The 20,877-nt window shown below is 39.1% G+C and overlaps 1 protein-coding gene and 1 long non-coding RNA gene across 4 annotated transcripts in view; one reads left to right on the forward strand and one right to left on the reverse strand.

Annotated features, from left to right (window-relative positions):
* The window catches only part of KCTD16 (potassium channel tetramerization domain containing 16), a 274,596-nt gene that overhangs the window by 212,326 nt on the left and 41,393 nt on the right, over positions 1 to 20,877 (reverse strand). The window lies entirely within an intron of this gene.
* LOC131513744 (uncharacterized) overlaps positions 61 to 20,877 on the forward strand; it is a 45,092-nt gene continuing 24,275 nt past the window's right edge. Inside the window, exons 1-2 of one of the 3 annotated variants that reach the window (XR_009262766.1) lie at positions 61 to 270; positions 9,185 to 9,320. This is a non-coding gene — a long non-coding RNA (uncharacterized LOC131513744). Of the gene's footprint in view, positions 271 to 9,142; positions 9,321 to 18,878; positions 19,094 to 20,877 lie in introns of those variants that run through there. The other 2 variants (XR_009262760.1, XR_009262762.1) reach the window with 2 other exon arrangements.

Here is a 20,877-nt window from a genome sequence, read left to right on the forward strand (position 1 = left end):
CGCTGGAAGGCTGCACGAGCAGCTGAAGCTCCGCAAAGACCGTCTCGCGTTACCGTGGCCTCGCGGAAGCTCTTCTGTCCGGGAGCGGCTAGTGCACCTGCGCGGTGCCCTCCAGACAAAGGCGTCCCAGCCGAGCCCTCACCGTGAGGGAAAGGGGATATTGGTCCTCCTCTGACGTATCTGGTGACCGGGACGAGAACGCTGGGGCATCGTGCTCTCTCGGCGGCCGGCAGGGGCATTCTGGGAAAACTGGCCGAGGCCACCTAAAGGGTAAGCATTCGTACCAAAGTGGGCTCTCCTATCTCTATCTGTGGTGCCTGGTCGATAGAGGAAGGTAAAATGTCCTTGCCTCTTCCTTTCCAGATTCAGATTGGCAAGAAACAAACAAACAAACAAACACAACAAAAACAAAAACATTTGTAACAATTAGGTCTTTGAATTGTGACTCATGAATTTGCTCTCGGGTACCATTAGTTGGTCCTTTCCCAGGGACAGCTACTCCCTTCTTGTTTGTCTCATTTTGTGTCCTACCAACTTAGGTTGACAATCGTCAGATTGGGGTCCTCCAAAATATACCTGGGCAGAAATGTAGGTTGTCCTGCTTTCTTTCTTAGGGTCCCACCAACTCCTGCTGGTTCTTAGGGGGAATTGTCTGTTTTGGTTATCTTTGAGAGTGACTCTGGATCTTGGGAGGATAGTCTCTTTCATACTGTTCTCCTTGTAACAGGACACAATTGGAAACATTGGTTATGTTGCCAAGGCCTTTGCTGGAATGTCATATTTGAGAACGTACGTAGACTCAGATAGGGCCACAGCTTTAAGGAACTAAGGTTTACTTTATGGAGCTAATGAAGCCCCTTGGAAAGACCTTGCTTACAATGGTTCCCAGCTGCCTTACCAGGAAAGTAAAAAAGGTGACGTCCTGGCAGGCCCAGGAAACAAGATAACTGTGGAACCTCAAAAAGGGAAGAATTCACCCAAATCTATAGGTATTACAGGCGAAGTCTGATGACACATCTGATGGCAAGTCCTGGGCTTGATTTCCTAGCCTCAAAAGGCTTTAAGAGTTCAGTCTGAGATTTCTTATAAAGGAATTCTTGTTGGACTTAGGTAAATAATACCACACCAAGTTTAATGCAAACAAATTAGCTTTACTGTGATTATCTTTGGTAAAATGAGGTTGATTATAGAGAGAGAAATTATCTTTGGACCTTTGTATTTAAATTCTAATCCTGCTAATTGTCTTTGAGGTGTGTTCCATACCTGTAAAGTGAATTGGATGCTGAATTCCTCTAGTTTCCTCAAATATCTCGTTATGACTTTTCAAAAACTAACGTTTCTAAATTCTCTCCCACCCTTCTGGTTTGGAATTATGAAGAACAAAGACCGCCCTTGAATGTCCTTGGAAGGGATGATACCAGGTTCTTCTTACTACCCAAATAGCAGCCAAACTTCAGGACTTGAACTTTAGGTTCATATATCCCAATTAAAAAGGGTTTTTTCAGACTCTTAGAACTGTACACCAGCTGGAAATCTAAAATTAAAATTGACTAGGGAGGTTTCTCCCCAGAAGCAGACGGCATCTTGAGGTGGGCAGCTTTCCCAAGATCACGGATCAAAATGTTCATCCCCAGTATGAAACCTTTATTCTTCTGCCTTTTTGCGCCTTGCTTTTCTTCTTTGTAAATGCATGGGAAGACAATGTTCCTTAATTCTTGCACTTATCCCCGAATCTGCTGGCAAAGCAGTGGTTGCCCAACAAAATCCCTAGACTCTCTGACCAAACTTGTTCTCATAATAGTATAAGTCTTTAATTATATTTTAGCTGAGGAAGAAGGTGTTTATGCTATGGCAAATACCACCTGCACTTGGATTAACATCTCTGGGGAAGTTGGGACCCAGCTACGTGAGATCAATGAATAAGCCAGTTGGCTTAAGAAAGTGATGCCTTCTATGGGAACTTCCTTTACTTATTTGATTCTCATTGGTTTGGGTCTTGGAGACCAAGCCTCCAAAGTGCATTCCAAACATTGGAAGTTATCCTGCTTATAATAATCATAAGTCTTGTTGGTGCACTAAATTCTCTCAGAATGCATGTTCACAGCCAACCTCCCACAAACAAAAGATCTCCTGATGAATAGAATGTTGGAAAAGTAACAAAGATAATGACCAACTAAAAGAATCTGAACTTACAAATGAGCAAAGGAAAAAAGGATAGAAAGAGACAAATTAAGACCCAGATGTTTAACTATAGAGAACAAACTGATGGTTACTAGAGGGGAGGTGGATGGGGGGGGGGATAGGTTAAATAGGTGATGGAAATTAAGGAGTGTACTTGTCATGATGAGCACTGGGTGACGTATGGAATTGTTGAATCACTGTATTGGACACCTGAAACTAAAATAACACTGTGTGTTCACCATATTGGAATTAAAATTAAAAAATTACTAAAAACATGTGAATCTGAACTTGTGACCTGTGAATATCACACAGAGATTCAGCAAAAACTGTGAGAACCCCAGAGTTAGCTGAGAGTGGCACTCATGCCTTAAATTTTAAAGACCTCTCTCAGGTAGGCAGAGAGTCCAGTAAAATGAGGGGAATTGTTGAAAACGAGGCAACAGGTCTGCCCAAAATGGAGCTGCCTATGCTAAGCTTAATACCACCAAAGCAAGACCTAATTACAATTTTGGCTTTCTGTGAAACGGAATCTTTACTCAAAAAAGAATCATCCTGTCAGTACTAGTTAAGTAATCTGCCTGATAGGCCTCTGCTGTCCCCTAAAGGAAGGTAACCTTGCAATTACCAACCTGTTCTTTTGCCTAGTATAACTTCCTTGTTCCTGCTCCTTTCTGCTTATAAAAGTCTTTCATTGTGTGCAACTCCTTGGAGCTCCTCTCTATCTGCCAGATTACATGCTGCCTGATTCAAATTGATTTTTGTTCAAATCAACTTTTAAAAATTTTAATAGGCCTCAGTTTATCTTTTAACAATTCAAAGAGATTATCTGTTGAGAAGAAGAAAAAGTAAAAGCTTAAAGTCTTTGCAGCTCAAATTGATCACTATAGATTTGTCACTGGAGGAAAAGAATGGCAGCTAATTTGATAGACTGCCTCTTTGTTTTGCCTCCTCTTTGTTTTCCCCCGTCCACTGGTCATGTGCATCCTTCTGTGGGAATCTTATATGGAAAATCTAGGGTACAAAAGGACAGCACTGATCCATTAAATTTAACCTAGTGATGGAAAGCAGAATGAAAAACATAAAAGCCGGTATGTCCACAGCTTCAGGGTGGAAACTTCAGGAAACGTGTGTGCACTTATTTAATTAACATTTGCTATATGTCAGGAGGAAGAGCTTCACCCAGAAAGTGTGTTGAGACAAAATGACTCAGAGCAGCTACATTTACAAAGTACATCCTCTGCTCTAGCCCTGCCCTGAGTGCCTTCCATTTATTAACTTGCTTAATCCTCACAGAAACTTTCTTAGGTAGGAATAATTATTATCTACAGTTAATAGGCAGGGAAGCTGAGACACAGAGAGTTAAAGAGGGTGGTCAGGGTCACACAGTTCACATGTGGTGTAGCTTAGCTACAAACTAGGTCATCTGACCCAGATCCCACACTTTTACCACTAAATCAATCCTATCCATCTTCTCTAAAGAGTCACCATCTTTGGCAAATAACGTAGAATCTCTCCTGAGCAATGATGGAGTTTCATGAATCATTCACGTATTCTTGCCTATTTCACCTTGTGACCAGAGAAATAGATTTTACTATTAGTTCATGCAAGGGATGTATGTCCAGAAATGCAAACCAGTGGATTAAAACACTATGAGGGGAATTCATGCTTAATAAGGAGCAGGTGGACTAAAATACCTTCGTCATAGGACAAGGAACATAAGTCAGCAAAGAGGTTAAATAATTGATTTAATGACTTCTTCCTGAAGACGAGCACAGTGTCCAACTGCTGGCTGGTAAAGAAAAACAACAAATAGAAACCTTGAATGCTCGGCTGGCTTCATGTACTTATGCACATTCCCTGTTAAGTGTGACACTGAAGCCGAAATTTTACACACTAGGTGGGCAATTACAACAAACTCATTTGCGTGTTATGGGTTTTTTTTTCCAAGAAGGAAAAAAGGATAAAGGTATCCAGTCAAAGCCTTGATGTTTTTCGATTAAGAATTTTTTTTAAGCCCATCAGATTCTCAGGCTTTTGAGACAATTGTGCCGTTCTTGATAAAACATTACCCAAGTGAATTATTTATAAAACTGCAGGGAACTGCAAACTCTGGTGAACAAATCTTTTTGATGTTCTCGTCTCCTGGAGGGCTATTTTGCACTGCCCTCTGCTCCCTTCTGCAGGGATCCTGGGCTCTCTCTGGCCATGGCTGCCCAGTCACCTCAAAAGGTGGCCCAGCTGCTGATGAGAGGCAATGGGTAGGAAGGAAGTATCAAGTCAAGATGCCCCTGACTTGATACTTAATATGAAGTCTGAGCCCTTTAGCAATCCCCAGCTGCCAGGTTGCTGAGGAGAGATTAGGCAGCAACAAAAGATTGAAAAAAATGGACTGACACACATATACATATTACTCATACATACACATATGCTGTTTTTTTTTTTTCTTAACAGAGCCTAAAAGTGTTAATAACCATCACTTACCAAAGGTTCGTCCCAGCCCTTCAGAGGCAAGCCAATGGGAAAATCCCAGAAACAAACACGGATTCTTTTTTTTTTTTTTTTTTGGATAATGTTACTAGATCACCCAAAAGAAATTGAATCTGCACCATTGGAGTTTTCATTTTTATGTATGTCACCCTTTTTGAGGTCATATAACACTTTCCATTCTGTAGGAGAAAAAAACGGAAGCATTGGCATCAGACATATTTAGCTTTGAATCCTAATCCCTTCACTGTATGAACTTGGCATATTAACATTTCTGAGCCTGTTTCCTCAATGAGACAACGCAGATAATAATCCACTACAGGTTTAGCTGTTACTAGAACTGGAGTTGGTACAGTAAATAATAGCACCTATTGCATCTTGGGTATTTAAACTTTTTTTTTAAGCCCACCTATTTATTTTGAGAGAGAGTGTGTATGTGTGTGTATGAGCAGGGGAGGGGCAGAGATAGAAGAGAGAGAATCCCCAACAGGCTCCTCGCTGTCAGCACAGAGCCCAACACAGGGCTTGAACTTACAAACCAGGAGATCATGACCTGAGCCAAAATCAAGAGTTGGATGCATCACCCACCAAGCCACCCAGACACCCACATCTTGGGTAAATCTAAATACATCTTGGGTATTTAGAAATAGCTGCTATTATAATGATGGCTCATTCATTCAACAACACTGAAGGGTCCTTTAGGAACCGAGCACTGTTTCAGGCACAGAAGATATAGCGAACCTCATGGATTTCTAGCCTTCCTGGAGACTATAGTCTTGAGAATTGTTAGTATTTGAGTGGAGCCAGGTGGAATGAACCACTGGAGTTTATTTCAAGATGATGGGTTGTCCTCTTAGCTCCATCACATTTCCCGACAAAGTACTGTAACAAGATCCTATAATGTAAACCTCTCTCACCTTAGAACATCAAAATCAAGTAATGGAGTTGTCATTCTTCTCAGTAGAGAAATGCTTAGTGAGGGAGAGGAAAATGAAACTTTCATTGGAACACCAGGTTCCAGTATTGGTGTGGAGTGGTTATTATTGTTGCTGGTTCCTTGGGATTAAGGTAATAATATTACATCATGTTAATGTTCTGCTTTGGGGAAAAAAATTGTAAATAGACATTTCCAATACGAGTACCATGTGTATGAGTGGTTAATTATTTTCCTACACCTGTTGGCTTGGTATGGCAGTAGGGCCAAAGCCATTTCCTTTCACTGAAAATTAAAATACAGCTCAATCTGGCATGTTTTTATCCCTCCATTAGTAGGAAGGTAAGTTTGCAAAGAACTGAAAAGTGTATGTCTCTGGCAAGTAAGAAAAGCCAGGGTTTAAGTGCATGATTTCCAAAAGGAACCTTCACTCATCTCATTATAATTGAAATTGTATGAAATTTTATTTATTAAAGGTATGTGTTACATTGCTTGACAAGTATTGTGCTTAATATTATATGTATATAAATTTTGAGTAAGTTAAACTTTTAAGTACACAGGGGAAGGTTTGATACTTAAAGTCATTCTATTGTTAATTGTTTTTAATAAACAAAACTATAACCCTTTCATTTCTTTTATGTAAATTCAGATTTACATACATATTAACATTTTGAGATTCAAAATCATCTCATCAATTTCCAAAAAGTACAACAAAAAAAAGCAAGCAAGAAAGAAAACAACTCACATCTTAAATGTGTTTGTCCCTATAGTATACTGTTCTGAGTTCTTTATCTTTATGCCATTATGTATTTTTTATTTTATGCCATTATGCATTTTTTAATTTTTATGCCATTATATATTTTCCGGGACCTATATTCCAAAAATAAACATGCCTAATCCTTATAATGAGAAAAATATTGTAAAAATAAATAAAAATAGAAATATATATGGCATATTTATTTTCCTAAATTACTTAATCCTAAATATTATTTCCTAAATGAATTAATTTATATTAATTTCATATGACTTAATTGAAATTACTTCAAATTACTTAATCCTAAATATTATTTCCTAAGTGAATTAATTTATATTAATTTCATATGACTATTTTTCAGTAAATGTGCACCTTAAAGGTAGGCTCAGAAACAAGGCTAGGAATCTTTGGTCTAATCTAGTTTCCTAAATGTTAAGTAATTTTACATCAGCTCCATGGTTTTTGCCAAAATTTGTGTATGACCTTTATCATATATATTTAAATCTTGTACTTTTTACTTCCAAAGATTCACTGAAGAATGAAATTTTATATTCTCATCCTATCTGGAAAATGACCATTATTTTCCATAAAGAAAAGGAAACCACAAAACGAATATAATTAACAAAATAACATTACATTCCAAACAAATACCATTTCCTGTTCAAAAGCTCTGATCCTGAGGCTTGTTCACTTTTCATTAAAAAAGTGAGATTAGCAGGGACTTGAGGGGGTTAAAGATAATCTGCACAAAACTGAGAGATCACCTATGTAATAATTAGAAAAGCTAAAGCAGAATTGAACATGGAATTACATTATGAAAGTGGAAATCTATGTCATTTAATCTTGATGCCCTTGCCACCTACAAATGCTTCCTATACTATTATGTCTCCTGTGAGACCCGTTTGAGAACCGTTGGTCTAGATCAGCCAGGGCAAGTGGAGTACTAGTACCTCAGAAAAGACCTCTAGAATTGTAGAGTTAACACTTTTTTTTTTTTAATTTATTTATTTAGAGAGAGCTCGAGCAGGGAATAGGCACAAAGGGACAGAGCGTGTGGGCGAGTTGAGGCTGGGCAGAGAGAGGGAGGAAAAGAGAGAATCCCAAGCAGGCTCTGAGCTTGGGACTCCATCTCACAAACTGTGGGATCATGACCTGAGCCAAAATCAGGAATCGGGTGCTTAACCAACTGAGCCACCCAGGCGCCCCCTAGAGTTCACACTTTCACCCATAAGTCATTGCAGTGGTTATAAAAGTTACCATAGATCCCAGTTTAACAGGTCCAGTCCAACCTTACACTGTCATCCAGCATAATCATTCATCACATCACTTTTCACTCAAATGTGTTCCAATCTGGGATAATCCATTATATTCTCACCACACTGTTCACTCTCCTGCCCGTCCTTTTTGGAGCACCTGGACCTGGCTCTGTGATTATGACTGGAAATACAAAGGTGAGTAAGATTAATTCCCAGCCTTCAAAGAGCTCACAAACAGAAGATCAGGGTAAGGTAACATTTAATGACAATACAAGTGATAAAGGTCATGCATAGGTCTGTGTCTTGTGCTGTAAGGGTCACAGGGAGGGAGAGCAGATGAGACAAAAGAACACTGCAGGTTCCTCAGTGAAAAGGGCAAGAAGACCAGCTAATTCATAGTGTAAGAACTGGTGAATCAGCTCCACAGAAGCAGCTAGGTCTGTCCCTTGTAAAATAATGTTCTACTTTGCATCCATGAGCATTTGGGGAACTTGGTGCAGTAAGGATTAAAGGGGGAAGAACAGTTTCCTACGCATATTTCCTCAATAGTTATAAGGTATGAGAAAGCCTGGCCTGTCTGGTGAATCTTTACAAGATTCACATTACATGTGTAGAGACAGATAAAAATATTTCAGAGGAGGGAAACCTGGATGGCCCAGTTGATTGAGCATCCCACTCTTGGTTTTGGTTCAGGTCATGACCCCAGGGTCATGGGATTGAGTTCCCCATTGGTGTGGAGCCTGCTTTGGATTCTTTCTCTCTCTCTCCCTCTGCCCCTTTCCCCGGCTTGCACTCTACCGCTAACATAAAATTTAAATTTTTTTTAATGAAAACATAGATCATGTTACTAATCTGCTTCAAACCCATCATGGGTTGATCACTGTTGTCGGAATACAATCCATACTCTTTCCCATGGCCCACACACTCTGCCCTTCCTCCAAAGCCACATTTCCTGCTGTTCACTCCAGTGCTCTAAGCTTCGGTCATCTTCCAATGGTCCAATCTTCCTATGGGTCCATCCCCCATAGAGGGAAAGCAAAAAGAGTTTTGATTGGAGGGGGGCCTTCCCTGGTCCACCCACACCTACTCAGTTCACCCAGCTCCTCATGTTTATCATCTTTCTAGCACTTGACCAAGATGTATCTGTTTCTTGCTTATTGTTCGTCTTTCCCATGAAGGGAGGAAATTGTACTGTTCCCTGTGTCCAGGATAGTGAGAGGCAACAAAATAAGTGATTAACAAACATTTGTTCACTGGATCAATAGAAGAGTTTGGGAGTGAAAAATATATATATTTATATATATATATATATATATATATATATATATATATATATATGTAGTGTCAAGTACTTATTTAATCAAAATAATTCATAAAAATCTTTTATTTTTTTTATATTTTATTTATATACAAAAAATGTATTTTATATTTTATTATATAAAAATATATATATATAGTCAAGTACTTATTTAATCAAAATAATTCATTAAAAACCTTTAAAAAATAGTCATATTCTCTCCTCACTTAGCTTTGGGAATAGATAAGAAAGAGAATGGCTGACTTCTGGATTTCCAGGTTTGTGAGAGCCTCGCGAGGTTGAGAAAAGACCAAGTGATTGGAGCCTCACTGTAAAGATAAAGGAAGATTATTCAACCCTCCAGTGGTACTTGCCAAGAGATACAGAAGTCTGGATCTGCAATGAGGCTGCAAGGTATTTTTACACTTTGAATATCCATTTCCAGATTACACAAAGGATTTCTCAAGTGACCTTGAGTAAGCCATTTTGGTAAATTTCTATGTTACTTAAATGAACCATCTCTATGGAGAGAAGTGATGAGGCTTGTTAACTTACTTTTGTAAAGACACTGAAATCTCTGGATGAAATAACTTCTGTAGAGAGACACAGAGAGTGAGGTAATATGCTGGGTCAAACTCTACCCTTTTGTAGAAGCAGACAGGAGTAGGAAGACTTCAGGACACTTAAGGGGAGCCTCTGGCACATTATTTTTCAAATTAATCTTCTAAGAAAACACTCTCCTTTCAGTACATTGAGTGTTTTAATCACTTGTATAAGTTATTACTCTAGCAATCATTTCTTTTAACGTTTTTCTCCTAAAGTCCCAACTCTGTATAAAGGGAATATTTAGAGGGATTTGCCTGTGAGGTTTTCCCTCTACAACACTTACTTTAGTTTGTTAATTTTTACCCTACATCAGTGGCATTCAGTTCCTAAGCATGACAGTCTCTGCTGCTGAGCTGATTGGGACCCAAATGAGGTCATTTCATCAATTCTAGACAGATGTTTACAAGTTACAGTCAGAGATTAGAATAAGCTCAGGAAGGAGAAAAGAGAATTTCAAAGAAAGCTGCCAGTCTATGAGTTAATTATATCCATTTATAAGAACGGTATTAATAGTTACTTAAGAAATAATTCCAATAGAATAGAACATTTTCTCAGGATAATGATCTCTTTCAGCAAGGCAAACACAGACTCAAAGATAAGACATTAATTGTAAAACTGTCAAGGCAACAGCTGTAAAAAAGCTTAAAAAAAAAAGGCAACCACCTTTTCCAACATGCTACACCGATTATATACTTGTGATCTTTGCCCGAATGACCATATAGCTCTCTTTATGTTTTTCTTGACCTTATAATTGTGTTTTCTTTGGGAGGGAGGTTGGCATTAATTAATTTTATTACTTGCTCTCAGGAGTAGGAAGGATTTTTTTTTTGCCTTACTGCACCTTGCTCTCCCTGAAAACTGAGTTCCTTGGCCCTTTTGATGGGTTCAGACAAAATTCTTGTCCTTGGAACTGCTCCTTGAAGAGGCTGCAGGTCTTGACGTTCTTTTTCTGTTCATCATATCTCTTTGAGATTTTCTTTAACTCCTTCACCTTTGAAATCTCATTTCATCAGAAGATAGTTGGTCGCCTTCTAGCTGCCAAGAGGCCACACATAACAGAGTTCTTTCCAGGTCACATCCTACACATGGTCAGCGATCACCCACCAGCTCATTACTGGGTGCATCCTAGACTATATCCATGATTCTGGTTATGTGAATACTGCATATGGAGCCACAGGAGAGGTTGCACATAGCCAGCCTTAGGGTTCGGGACTTCTTCTTGTCTCCTCATATGTGGAGTGTGGGAATGGAGTGGGGCCAATCTACTGGGTGCCCTAGGTCATATTTCTCCCTTGTGTGCCAAAGTTTTTCTCGGCTTTTGAACTAGTTATCTTAACAGATGTCTATCACTTCATGCTGGCTGGGAAGATGGAATGCAAAGTCCCTAGGGACTGATTTGTAAACTCCTGTCCCACCCTCCAATTCATCACCTGGCAGTACAGTATTGAACATTATGACATGATAGAAAACAACTGAACTACTAAATTCCTGTGGGCAATGCATCCTAAACAGAGACTGAGATACTATAAAGAAAATGTTTGGTATTTCAAGATAAGTGACTTTTTGATGACTGCAGGGTTTTCTCCAGCTTTTGACAGGACACCTAATTTGTTCTGTTTGATTGGCAAAGAACTTGATTATCTTGACTTAAAAGAAAGCAACTCAGGGTGTCACCACTATCACCTATTCAGCCAACATCAAGTATTTATTGAGCACCCACTGAGTGCAAAGCATGTTACAGGAGAATAAAAGCTAAGAAAATACAGCCTTCTCTGCAAGGGAAGGCATTCTTTAAAGGATGAACTAAAACAAATGGGAATACCCAATTTTCAGTCACTAATCTGAGCACAGTGCAAACACACAGGTTTGGGGCATATAGAGAGGGCTAGTTACAAGGTCTGCAAATGGGCGCATCTTTGTATCCAACTACTGGTTCTGTAAATTGTCTCCAAATCCCCTACATTTAGAAATGACATCAAAATCCTGCAGGGACTATAGAAAATGAAATAAAATATACAATTTGTTTGAAAGAGCATCTCAATTTGATACTCATCAGGCAGCATCTATGCTCATGTCTAATCTGCTGACCCATTGGCTATTCCCATGATGATTGCTTAGTACCTACTTCAAAGTTTCGCCCAAGGTTTTCAGATAGGGGTGTGGCATGGTAAAAGAGTGGGGCTTTGAGACAGAGACTTGGATTTGAGTCCAGCTTCCCCACTGACTTAGAGCCATATCTCTGTAGGTTAATGACTAAATCTTATTTCCATTTCCTCTTCTCTAAAATGGGTATAATAGCACAAAATTCATATAATTGTGCAGGCGAAATAAGATCAGGTATAAGTAGGCTTATAGCAGTACAAAGTCTAAAAAGTAGTAAGTATTAAAGAAACAGGAGTATTTTTCTTATTTCCCTCCTTTTGAATGGAAGTCTGTGTGTCAGTGAATGAAGAACACAGGGACTTGTAGCAGCAATTGTGATCGCTGTTTCCTTTGAAATTTGTTCACATTGCACGTAAGGTCTATTTTAGTTTCATGGCAACCGTATACAACCATGAGTTACCTCTTGTGCTGCTTAATGTTTTAATCACACTGCCCACTAGTTATACACTAAACAATACCTATTGTCTCCTCAGTTGAATGAAAAATCCTTGTGTACAAGGGCCGTTAGCATCTTCTATAAATGTACTTTTAGGGTATATTTCAAGTGTTCCCTCTATATTTTTCTAATGACTAAAATGTAAATAACATGATAAATACCTATGATCAAACCAGGATACCTATCCACTCATTTATAATTTGTTTTTTGTTTTTGTTTGTTTGTTTGTTTTTGAGGGCGGGAACTACCGTGCCCAGGTATACACTGAAGGTTTGGTGTCCGTAGGACACTGTCTTCACAGAGCAGTTACTCCCATATCATTGGCTTTCATGTTTCGATCTTACTCATTTTAGCATTCCAGGATGTACCATTGTATGTTCTTGCACATAGAATATATTCTGTGTACATTTGATGCACCAGTGACTAGTCTTGGTATAAATGTTGGTGAAATTGAAACATGGGAGTATAACTCATAAATTAAGAAGGATGGACCTATAGTTAGGGGGGAAATATGGTTATAGATTATCTAAGCAGCTGCAGGCAATCTAGGTCGCACAGAGCTCTTCCAGCTTGGTGGGGCTGAGAGATGATGCTGTGTCGTCCAAGTGAAGTCAGTCCCAAACAGCACACCACTCACTGAGACAAGCCAACTCCTAAGAGCCTAATAAAAAACTGTGCCTAAACCTTTGCCGACTTACTCTGTGTTAAAAGAAAAGAAATGGTTGTCTGAAATTACTTTAGCATTTGCAAGGTTGAAACCAACATGTTTGTGCTAGCTGTTCACTAGCTATAGGAGTCCTCAATTAAATAGGTTCTACCTTGCAGCTAAAAAGCAATTAGTCTCACAATTCATGAACACTTATCTTACAGTTCTGTGAAATTCTGGCTCTATTGTGAGTGGTGGTAGCAGGAGCGTTTTAGAATAAAAACGATTCCTTGAATTTGATTGTTCAATATTGTGCTTTGGGGACTATCAGGGGAAATGATACACACATCCCTGCCCTCTAAGAACTTACGATTTGGTAGGGATGCAGATACATGTATAAATAACTCAAATATAGAGTGAAGAATGAAATACAAAATTAGTAATCATGACTTACCCATTACCTACAAAAGGCAGCATTTTTGCCACACTATCCTCCTTGCATATTCTGATTTATCACTGCCCCCCACTCAAAAGGATTATTAATAACTTAGTTTAAGGTATTAATAACCACCTTTTCAGGTTCTGAGGGAAGATGTTGATCACACTTATTATCCCAAGCCTCTACTGTACATATATATATATATATATATATATATATATATATACAGAAAATCTCACTGATGGCTCATATTCATCATATGCAATAGTATGAAAATCCTAAAATTTCTTGTAAACAAGGAATTTCCTCTAGCAACATGATCAATGGCCCCCAAACTGCCACTTACGATCCCTAGACCTTTTAGGACTTCTTGTTGCTTTCGAAGTGTTGTTGCAAAGCACTACTCTCCATCCAGCCTGGGGGGGAAGTAAGGCAGACAGATTATCACTATTAAAAGACTCCTGGGGGATTTTCTGGGTGTCTCAGCTGGTAGTCTTCCCAGGTCTTGTCCTTCCTGATGTAGCACAGGAAATAATAAACTTGCGGATGCAAATTTATTCTCTGTTCCTATAAGCTAACCTTGGGATGAATCTGTTTGCAGGACCCCAAACAGGTTCACCTCAAAGAGATGTTCTAACAGCCTTTCTCTCAGGACTAGACTTTGCAATCTCCTTGATTTATTTGTTTTGTTTTGTTTTCAAAAAGAGGCCTACAGCAGTCAATTGTTTTGGCTGAGGTCACAGCGTTTAGAATAATTGAAGAGTTTCTTTGGTTTTACACGCAAACGATAGGAATAGAATGTAGAATGTGATGTTTGTATTCCTGCAAAGAGCCATCATTGTACTTTTTTTTTTCCAATGATGCTGTTACCTCTTCCCATAGGTGATTTCTGATCAGTGAAGAATAGAGTTGGAGTTTTAATTTTTTTTTTCAACGTTTTTTTAAATTTATTTTTGGGACAGAGAGAGACAGAGCATGAACGGGGGAGGGGCAGAGAAAGAGGGAGACACAGAATCGGAAACAGGCTCCAAGCTCCGAGCCATCAGCCCAGAGCCTGACGCGGGGCTCGAACTCACGGACCGTGAGATCGTGACCTGGCTGAAGTCGGACGCTTAACCGACTGCGCCACCCAGGCGCCCCTAGAGTTGGAGTTTTAAAAAGGAGGAATCTAGATCTTAAATGCCCCGGGTTCAAACCCAGGTAATAGCAACATAATGGTCACAGTCATATTTTATCCAATGGAGGCTTAAAAGCATCCCAGTAAAATTTGTGGGAACAAAAAATGGATGCAATATGAGCCTGGCATTTACAGTATTAATATCTCGCAGGATAATTATATATGATCCAGCAACCTACTTTTAGAGATCCAATTCTGCCAGTAAATATCTGGATGACTTTACCAAGTCATTTAATTTCTCCAAATCCCCATTTTGTCATCTGTACAAGAGTGAGCCATTCTTTGAGGTTTTCATTTGCTCAGAATCCTATGGATTAAGATTTCCTCTTTGCCGAATGTTTGTAGTTTTATATGCCCACCAATTGTCTGAAGCAAAATCAAGTGATTATAGGATTAAAATCACTTTGAGCCCCAGGAACTATATTTTTTCCAAATTCAGAGGCAATTTGGCCTCTTCTCTCAATTATCAGAAATTAGTTGGGGTGAGAGTTAATACCCTCAAATAGAAAGAAGAAGGTATTCTGGTTGCGTTGCCAGCTTAGTCTCAATCTCCAGGGAAGTGTTTTCCAGATAATATGGTGGAATATGCTTTTGCCAACCAGATTGGTTTTCTCCAGAGACCTACACAGGCCTCAGATACACTGGTCAGTAGACAATGGGTTGTGACCCTAGAGATGCCTATAATCAGCTTCCTACTTCTTCCTCAAGTCCCAAATGGGAATTAATGTGATGGAGATTTAGTAGAAACATAGCAGACAACAATCCTTTTTTTTAATTCCTGAAAAAAAAAAAAGAAAACCCAGGACTTTTATATTTAAAAAAACTCTTTTGTAAAGTTCCAAATATAAAACAAACTTCCAGGTTTCATTCGCATTGGATTTGGTCTTGGTGTACGTATTATTTTCCCTTCGAGAGGCATTTAATCTCTCTGGGTCAAGTACTTTCAAATAGCTGCTATCTCAATTTGTAATAAAAGACACTTTTTTCAGTAGAAGAAAAAGCCTGTTATAAATCCCTCTCCTGTCAACAGGCATAACATCTTTTAAAAACTACAGAAAGGGGTATCTGGTTGGCTCAGTTGGTTAAGCATCTGACTTCAGTTAAGGTCATGATCTCACAGTTAGTGAGTCTGAGCCCTGCATTGGGCTTTGTGCTGACAGCTCAGAGCCTGGATCCTGCTTCGAATTCTGCATCTCCCTCTCTCTCTGCCCCTCCCCAGCTCACACCTTGTCTCTGTCTCTCTCTCTCAAAAATAAATAAACATTTTTTTAAAAATTAATAAAATTAAAAACTATGGAGAGCTGCCCAAATGGTCTTTTTTTAAAAAAACAAAAAAATGAAAAAAAGCTGATTCTATTTTTTTTTGAGGGGAGAAGGGGAGGGGCATACGGAAAGGGAGAGAGAATCTTAAGCAGGCCCTACGCCCAGCACAGAGCCTGATGCAGGGCTCGATCTCATGACCATGATATCATGACCTGAGCTGAAATCAGGAGTAGGACACTTAACTGGCTGAACCACCCAGGTGCCCCTAATTCTGTTATTTTGTATAGTCACAGGTTTGCACTTTTGAACGGGGGGTGGGGTCCAAGGAATGAAATTATACAAAGTTGTTCCCTATTTTTGAAGAAGGAACTCCATTTAATAAATAGGCAATCAGCTTGATGACCAAACTTGTATAAAGCACTGCTTTGTGCTAGTCATAATTCTAGACCTCACAAAGGTACAAGAACACATGAAGTATCATAGTCCCTGATACGGGGTTCATTATACTACTCTCACTATTTTCACAGATGTTTGAGGATTACCATAAAAAAATGTGTAGTGATACCCAAATCCCAATATTATGTGGTTAGAAGAGGAGTGATACATAGGATATCTGTCTATAATATATAATTATACATTATATAAATATGTGACACTGGTAGATCTGGATGTACCTGTAAGTAGTGGGATAGGAGGAGAAAACATGCTGGCTTAGGGATAAAGATGACAAAACTCCTTTTGGAGTTTGGTGTGGCACACGGCAAGATGACCATGGATCTTCAAGCATACAATATCTGGCATGTAGCTGGTGATCCCTTGCCAAAGGATACATCTAAATTATAACACTTTACCCTTTTCATTAAGAGAACTAGAAATGGTAGGTCTGGCTTGAAACAGTAGTTCACAGAAATGACCTGTTGGGTTCCTATTGGTTATTGGCAAAATTAATTCCTAATATTAGAGACATTGCCTCATAGTAAGGAAGGAAAAGGTGGAGGTGGGTGGGGGTAGAAGAAAACCAAGACAACACAAGGTGAGAAAAAGAAGCTGCTTAGGCTGTGACAGCCATGCTGTAACCCCTGAGTTAGGGATAGAGATGGATGAAACTTCTCTGATTCTCATCCTCTGTTCCGAAACTTGCCTAATGTAGTATCATGTAGTTGCATGTCTTTTCCAGCAAAATCTTCCAGTAAGGTTTTTTGACATGAGCCTCCTTATTGCCCTGAGATCCAAAGAATTCTGTGGATTGATTCTTTGTTATCTGGTTGAACTACACTGAGAAAGCTGAGAAAATGTCACCAGTGAGGCTGTAGGTGTCATTGTCACCCTAGCCTAAATTAATCAAAGGGGAATACTTTGGCTTTTTGACTTTTTCTAGGGAAGTGACATTCCAATTTAGTATCCACCTACTTTGAGTTTTCACAAAAAGCATTAAGACCACCTGTCCAAAGTTTGTACCTAGAGAAAACGGACACACTGAAAATTAATAATGACAGGTTAAAATATTTATAGATTTTCTGAAAAGGCAGTAAAGAAAAAAATCAAGATTCACTTGGATTTATCTTTTGGTAGCCCTCCCCATAGTGCTTTTTGGTAGATATTGTTTATGCAGACTTTTGTTCACCCAAACAAGTGAATGCTTGGATTTAAAAAGATGATAAATGGGGTGGTGGTCTCTCATACATTTTAAAAATAAACGAATGACCACATTTTTCTAAAGAAAGTCCTCTTTTTTGCTTAAATTATTCAATGTACAAAAAGTTACATACCTTCTACTTTTAGGAATATATTTACTCATGACTGTATTGATATATCACAAACCACAAGCTGTCAGTGGCATGCCTGTACATGTAAATCGTATCTGCACATGCCACCTGGCATAGAAATTCTTAAAGTTACCTCCAGCTAGAAGTTGACTGAATTAATAATGGTCAGGAAACTCTTGGAGAAAAACCAAATGTTTAGGGATTGGAGAAGATGTTTAAAATGTCACATTTTATGGCTGTCTCACTCAAAATGGATCACCGTGCCCAGTCTATCTATAAAACAATGCTGAAAGTGTTGTCTTTTGCTTCTGCTACTTGAAAATCAACTACTCAGTTATATGCAAATAATAACAATAATAACCTTTTATTTAGCGTTTTCCCAGGCTCTCAGCGATGTAATAAATATGTCCTATTTCATAATGCTCACCATAAGCCCATGATGTTGGTGATATTATACAAGTCAAGAAACTAAGGAAGAGAGAGATTATCTAATTTGCCCAATGTCATGCAGTAGTCATCGGTGGAGCCTGGGTGTAAAGCCTTCCAGGTGGTTGGGCTCCAGAACTCCCTTTTCAACAGCATCCTTTACTAACTGACCACATACATTGGTTTAAATATAGATTTTTTTAGTTTGTCACTCAAAACTCTTCAAGCCTTACCTAATTACCCTTCCAGATTTATCTCTTGTATTTTAAGACTTCTCCACACAGATGTCAGACTCTGGCCAGATTAGGACTGGCCATTTCCCCAGACATCCTGAACTTTCTTATTCCATTACTTTACTGATGGTATTTCCTTGAGTTAAAGTGCGGTCACTTATTAAGGGCAGAGGGAGAATTGTAACCATTTTAAAACATATACAGATATATAATAATTATAAAGGCTAACAATGATTGATCGATCATTTACTATTTGTCAAGAACTGTGTTTAATCCATTTTACACAAACATGTAACGAATTCACTTATATGTAATAATACATGTCTGAATTGCTACCTTGATGTTAGAAGAGGAAGCCAGGCCTTAGGGAAGTTAAAGCATCTTATCCAAATCAACCCAACTAATAAGCAGCAGAACTCCAAGACTGTCTGACTCTAATGAGCAAGCTTGTAACCAAGCAATCTAGGCTGCATCTATTCCAAATTCTAATTTGCATTATAGTTGTTTGAGAGTAAGTTTTATATCTCCCTACTAAACTGCATGCCTCTTGGAACAAAGGCTAGATTTTGCATCTCCAACCCCTCCCCTGCCCCCAAATACACGCACACACATGCACACACACACACACACACAGAATTCTGAGCACAATGAGTAATAAGTGGAGGGAAAGTAAGGAAGTGAATTAAGTAAAGGCAAAGAATTCCAAATAAAAGTGGCAACTTTGTGACTCCTGGGCTATTGAATCCCTGGGAGAAATATGCCTCCTGTGCTCCTTGAAGCATCACATATGTTAACTGGGCATTATTTTTGCCCCTAGGTCCCCTGACATGGACCAGAATACTGCAGAAAGCGCCAGTGTGCAGTAGATCCTCTTCATAAGGCCCTGCCAGAAATATCCCCAGGTTGAAGCAATTCACAACCGCTCACCTTGCTGTGAATGCTGTGCAAAGTTGTAGTTTGTGAACATATGGGAACCAGCCGTTAATTCAGGCTTCTCAGAGATTACAAAGCCTGCAGAGACTGTAAAATCAGGTAAAAATTTTGAAAGGAGCACGTTTCCTGGGCAGTTTTTGTATTCCCAGTTAGATTCCCAGCAGTCTGAGAAATAGGTATGTAAATTAAAGAAAGTTATTTAAAAATTCCAGGGCCAGAAGATATTAATAAATCTGATTTTGGTTCTAAAATGGGCAAAGACTTGAGTCAGCAAAATTTGAGACCACTTCTAATTTTATCTGACCCATTTGGTTACACGCTGCTTCTTGTGACAATATCAGTGCCCCCGGTATTCTCGAGAACTAGCAAGGTGTACGGAAAGAATGCCGGACTCAAAGTCAAGAGACCTGGATTCAAGGTCAGGTCAGACTGTCCCTTAAAAGCAGAACAAGCTGGTCCCTTGAGCCTCATTTTCATATGTAAATTGGAGATGGCCTGACTATTGACTTGGTATTGTTAATACAAAACCCACATGAAATACTTTGCAATATATAGGGTCTACAACATAAAATGCATTAATCAATGGAGGGAGGCAAAAATTATAGCTAACATAAAGACCATATGTGATACATATTTTCTATTTGATTATAAGCAAGAATAGAGTTTTTCTCTCTACCTCCTTTTCTTCCTACCTCTATTCACTTAACTGACCTTTACTGAGTGCCTAATATGTGCCAGACATTTTATCAGGTGCTGGGAATACAGTGGCAAACTCATCAGATAAGATACCTTCAGGGGAGCAGGCAATCAAAGAATGTGCAAATATATAAATGAATAATTTCTGAGGATGAGAAGCACTATGGAGATAATGATTACAAAAGAACTTTTTGAGGAGGAGACACATAGTCTGCAATCCGAATGATCACAAAGAGTCTCTGGCACAGAAGAAAAAGAAAAAGTGAGAGGAATATTCCAGGAAGAGAGAATAACAACTGCAAATCCCTAAGACTGAATTATCTTGGCATGTTTAAGCGACGGAATCAAGGCCCCTGCAGTAGTAGTATAATGAATGAAGAAGAGGGTTTACCAGACAAGTTGGACAGGTAATACGTGTAGGAAGGGCCTTGGAGAGTGTGGCAAAGAATTAGATTTTATTCTAAATTCACTGAGAAGCCATTAGATAGTTTTAAGCAGGACAGTGACTTAATCTGATTTGCATGGTGGAGATCTTTGATAAGATCAAGTAAAGAGGTAGAGTCTGTTAACATTGTAACACTGAGTGTTTTTGTTCATAGAGGCAGCCAATATTTGGCTTTAAAAAGATTCTTCCACTGTGGAGGTTGATCAACATCTCAGTCTCAACATGCTGTAATTGAGATTCCTTTCCAGTAGGATTTCTCTCCATTTCTTCCCTCTTTCAGAAATGGTCATTAAATGCTTCCGTCTTTGGAACAAAAACCATGAATGCATCTTCGACTCATCTAATCCATCAGCAAAGCCAGAGGCTATTCCTCACCTTCTTCATTGGAAGTACCATGACCCAAGTCACACTCGGCTCTGCCCAGATGACTGCAATGGCCTCCTAGCTGATCTCCCTGCTTTCGACCTTGTCTTTCTGCAGGCTATTTTCAACACAGCTGTCAGAAAGAGTCTGATGATATTATTTCTCTGTCCAAAACCTTCCATTTGCTCTCTCATCTCAGAGTCAAAATCAAGGTCCTCACAATGTCATGTAAGACTTGACCCCATGTAGCCTACTTGCTTCTCTGTCGGCCTTTCATGCCAAGTTCCTGTTGACTCAGCTTCAGCCACACTGGCCTTCTTGCTGCTCCTTGAACACTTATGCCTCCTCTACCTCAGGTCTTGGCTCTTCCTGGCCCTTC

This window comes from Neofelis nebulosa, chromosome 1 (assembly GCF_028018385.1).
Source record: "Neofelis nebulosa isolate mNeoNeb1 chromosome 1, mNeoNeb1.pri, whole genome shotgun sequence".
NCBI classification, from domain to species: domain Eukaryota; kingdom Metazoa; phylum Chordata; class Mammalia; order Carnivora; family Felidae; genus Neofelis; species Neofelis nebulosa.